The sequence below is a fragment of the Harmonia axyridis genome, chromosome X (assembly GCF_914767665.1).
Source record: "Harmonia axyridis chromosome X, icHarAxyr1.1, whole genome shotgun sequence".
Lineage (NCBI taxonomy): Eukaryota > Metazoa > Arthropoda > Insecta > Coleoptera > Coccinellidae > Harmonia > Harmonia axyridis.
Genome location: NC_059508.1, coordinates 38504431 through 38509652, shown reverse-complemented (window position 1 = coordinate 38509652; position 5222 = coordinate 38504431). Strand labels below are relative to the sequence as shown.

At 42.5% G+C, this 5222-nt stretch overlaps 1 non-coding gene across 1 annotated transcript; it reads right to left on the bottom strand.

The window, feature by feature from the left end:
* Nucleotides 1-1761: 1761 nt before the first annotated feature.
* LOC123688446 lies at nt 1762-1880 on the bottom strand. The gene has a single exon (XR_006749967.1). It is a non-coding gene; the product is annotated as a 5S ribosomal RNA (ribosomal RNA).
* Nucleotides 1881-5222: the final 3342 nt, after the last annotated feature.

Genomic DNA, 5222 nt, shown 5'->3' with positions numbered 1-5222 from the left:
ACCGATGCAGAACGTGAATTGGATCTTACCGATGCACCACGTAAACTCGATCATACCGATGCACCACGTAATCTCGGGCAGACCGATGCACAACGTGAATGACGATCGGGACCGGGGCGATCGGTCGTATCTGACACCGCCGGCTCGGTTCTAACATCGTCAATGAGTCGGGGTTGAAAAAAAGGACGTGAACATTTTTCCTTATAAAAATCAAACCCGATCATGGATTTTGATTCTGATTGTTGATTATCGCTATTAGAACATATAAGGAGGCAACCAAATCAAATTTGAGAAAATTCCACGATCAGAAAATTTTTTTCGAAAAAAAAAAAAAAATCGTAATCACCTCGGTCATGGCGAGTTATTTTCCGTATTTCATTCCACAATCAACGTACAACATAGAAGAAATCATCTCTCTAACTATCCTGGTTCAAAAGTTGTATCGGAACATTTCACGTCGTAATATCTCGCCAAGTCCAGACCTCGGCGATAGGTAGTATCTGACACTGTCCGCTCGGGACTGACATCGACTTGGACTCGGGCTGATGATGGGGAGGCGTTTAAGGACGTGAACATTTTTCCTTATAAAAATTAAAGTCGACAATGAATATTGATTCTGATTACTGATTTACGCTTTAAAAACACATTAGAAGGCAACCAAATCGAATTTGAGGAAATTCCACGATCAGAAAATTTTTTTCGAAAAAAAAAAAAATCCGAAAAATATTTTTCGATTCCTATTACTGATTTACTCTTTTAGAACACATTAGGAGGCAACCAAATCAAATTTGAGAAAATTCCACAATCAGAAAATTTTTTTCGAAAAAAAAAAAAATTCGAGGACACCTCGGTCATGGCAAGTTATTTTCCACAATCCATTCCCCAATCGACGTACATCACAGAAAAAATCATCTCTCTAACTATCCTGGTTCAAAAGTTGTATCGGAACATTTTCACGTCGAAAATATATCTCTAAGTCCAGACCGATGCACAACGTAAACTAGGGCTGAACCGATGCACCACGTAATATCGGGCAGACCGATGCAGAACGTAAACTCGATCATACCGATGCTTCACGTAATCTCGATCTTACCGATGCACCACGTAAACAAGGGCAGACCGATGCAGAACGTAAAGTAGATCTTACCGATGCACCACGTAATCTCGATCTTACCGATGCACCACGTAATCTCCATCTTACCGATGCACCACGTGAACTGGATCTTACCGATGCAGAACGTGAATTGGATCTTACCGATGCACCACGTAAACTCGATCTTACCGATGCACCACGTAATCTCAATCTTACCGATGCACCACGTGAACTGGATCTTACCGATGCAGAACGTGAATTGGATCTTACCGATGCACCACGTAAACTCGATCTTACCGATGCACCACGTAATCTCAATCTTACCGATGCACCACGTGAACTGGATCTTACCGATGCAGAACGTGAATTGGATCTTACCGATGCACCACGTAAACTCGATCTTACCGATGCACCACGTAATCTCAATCTCACCGATGCACCACGTGAACTGGATCTTACCGATGCAGAACGTGAATTGGATCTTACCGATGCACCACGTAAACTCGATCTTACCGATGCACCACGTAATCTCGATCTTACCGATGCACCACGTAATCTCAATCTTACCGATGCATCACGTAATCTCGATCTTACCGATGCAGAACGTAAACTCGATCATACCGATGCACCACGTTATCTCGGCAGACCGATGCAGAACGTAAAAAAAAAGCTTACAGCACGCGGTGTTCCCAAGCGGTCACCCATCCAAGTACTAACCGCGCCCGACGCTGCTTGGCTTCAGTGTTCTGACGAGAACTGGCAATTTCAGCGTGGTATGGCCGTAAACAACATATATTGCGATATTTTCTATGATATCTCACTTTTTGGGAGCGGAAAGGACGTGAACGTTTTTCCTCATAAAAAATGAAATAACTTTTGGATATTAATTCTGATTGTTGATTTAAGCTTTAAGAACACATTAGGACATATCTCAATGAAATTTGAGGGATTTCCGAAATCGAAAAATATTTTTCGAAAAAAAAAAAAAATCCCAGAAGACCTCGGTCATCTCAAGTTTATTTCCATATTCTATTACACAATCAACGTACATCACAAAAGGAACCATCTCTCTAACTATCACAGTTAAATTTTTGTATCGGAACATTTCACGTCGGAATATCTCGCTAAGTCCAGACCGGGGAGATCGGTCGCATCTGACACCGTCCGCTCCGGTCTAACATCGTCTTGGAGTCGGGGTAACGATGGAGAGGCGTTTAAGGACGTGAACATTTTTCCTTATAAAAATTAAAGTCGACAATGAATATTGATTCTGATTACTGATTTACTCTTTTAGAACACATTAGAAGGCAACGCAATCAGATTTGAGGAAATTTCAAGATCAGAAAATTTTTTTCGAAAAAAAAAAAAATTCAAGAACACCTGGGTCATGGCAAGTTATTTCCCACAATCCATTCCACAATCAACGTACAACATAGAAGAAATCATCTCTCTAACTATCCTGGTTCAAAAGTTGTATCGGAACATTTCACGTCGAAATACCTCGCCAAGTCCAGACCGGGGCGATAGGTAGTATCTGACACCGTCCGCTCGGGACTGACATCGACTTGGACTCGGGCTAATGATGGGGAGGCGTTTAAGGACGTGAACATTTTTCCTTATAAAAATTAAAGTCGACAATGAATATTGATTCTGATTACTGATTTACGCTTTAAAAACACATTAGAAGGCAACCAAATCAAATTTGAGGAAATTCCAAAATCAGAAAATTTTTTTTCAAAAAAAAAAAAATCCGAAAAATATTTTTCGATTCTGATTACTGATTTACTCTTTTAGAACACATTAGAAGGCAACGAAATCAAATTTGAGTAAAATCCAAAATCAGAAAATATTTTTCGAAAAAAAAAAAAAATTCGAGAACACCTCGGTCATGGCAAGTTATTTTCCACAATCCATTCCCCAATCAACGTACATCCCAGAAAAAATCATCTCTCTAACTATCCTGGTTCAAAAGTTGTATCGGAACATTTTCACGTCGAAAATATATCTCTAAGTCCAGACCGATGCAGAACGTAAACTCGATCATACCGATGCTTCACGTAATCTCGATCTTACCGATGCACAACGTAAACTAGATCACACCGATGCAGAACGTAAACTCGATCTCACCGATGCACCACGTGAACTGGATCTTACCGATGCAGAACGTGAATTGGATCTTACCGATGCACCACGTAAACTCGATCTTACCGATGCACCACGTAATCTCGATCTTACCGATGCACCACGTGAACTGGATCTTACCGATGCAGAACGTGAACTCGATCTTACCGATGCACCACGTAAACTAGGGCTGACCGATGCATCACGTAAACGACGATCGAGAGGCGCGAAAGGACGTGAACGTTTTTCATTATAAAAATTGAAATAAATGATAAATAATGATTCTGATTGTTGATTATCGTTTTTAATATGCATTAGTAGGCAACCAAATGAAATTTGAGGAAATTCCGATAACAGAAAATTTTTTCGAAAAAAAAAAAAATTCATGAAATCCTCGGTCATCGCAAAATATTTACCATATTCTGTTCGATAATCAACGTATATTTAAGAAGGAATCATATCTGTATCTATCTTGGTTCAAATTTTGTATCGGAACATTTTGACCAAAGTCCGAGCTTCGGCCGAAACAGACACCGCTGACCTGGCCTATCGATCGACCGAGAGTCGGGGATAGAGCGTAAGTGTTGTCTGGAGGGGAACCCTGTGCTCTCCTGACATATATAGGGAAGGTGGTCGCGTTGGGCGATGCAGAACGTTTGGATCGGGAATTATATTTTTGGTTCAGCTATTGGAATATGGTTTATTGTTGGTATATATTGGCGAAATAACGTTCTTACTGACTGGGGATATTCATAAAAATGAGTCCGGAGATTTTCAGATCGAAGTCCGAGTGATCCGACTTGGAAGGCGTGTTGGGTGGGTCGAGATGGCTTAGATCGATCAGACGAGGCGGGCTAAGTGTTGACGTCATGCATCGGTCCATTTTCAGATTGAGTCCGAGTAATCCGACTTTGAAAGAGTGTTGGGTGCGTCGAGACTGTTTAGATAGATCGGACGAGGCGGACTAGGTGTTAACGACATGCATCGGTATATTTTCTGATCGGAGTCCGAAGAAATCGGCCCTAGTAGGCGCAGCGGACGGTCGAGACGGCCTCGGTGGGTCGGATCGATCGGGAAAAGTTTGCTAAATCGTGTCTGGAGGGGAACCTTGGGTTCTCCTGACATATATAGGGGATAAGGTTTGGGTGAACGATTCTTCACGTAAAAGTTGAGTAATTTATTTTTCGATAAGCTTTTGGATATTGATGAGAAGTATATGTATATCTTCGATTAAAAGAATTCTTACCGTCTCGATGTATATTATATTAGATATATAAGAAATAGTTAACGTGATGCATCGGCCGATTTCCGGATCGGAGTTCGAGAGATGCGACTTTCGATGCGCGATGGGTGGATCGAGACGGCCTAGATCGATCGGACGAGGCGGACTAGGTGTTAACGACATGCATCGGCGGATTTTCTGATCGGAGTCCGAAGAAATCAGCTCTAGTAGGCGCGGCGAACGGTCGAAACGGCCTCGATCGATCGGACGAGGCGGACTAGGTGTTAACGACATGCATCGGCGGATTTTCTGATCGGAGTCCGAAGAAATCAGCTCTAGTAGGCGCGGCGAACGGTCGAAACGGCCTCGGTGGGTCGGATCGATCGGGAAAAGTTTGCTAAATCGTGTCTGGAGGGGAATCCGGGGTTCTCCTGACATATATAGAAGGGGTGGAGAATGGGTCCTGTCCTAGACTGTTTGGAGTTCTTTTTAGGATGATATTCAGTTGGTAAGTGGTAGACCCGAATCCGACCTCGGCGTTTGGGTACTGGCAAGGTGTGTTGGTTTCGGCTTTCGCATCTTGGGTCGCTTTCGTCAACCTCATGCAGCGAGGTCGCGGTCCGCTTCGTCTCTTTGTAGTCGAATGGCCTTTAAGCGACCAACCTTAAAATCGTGATCCTCTGCCCGTTGCGGGTTATGTTCACAAAAAATTTGCAACCACTCAATTCGTTCCGAGCGACAAATATTGTTGAATCTCGAATCACCGTGTCGTTATATTCACATGTA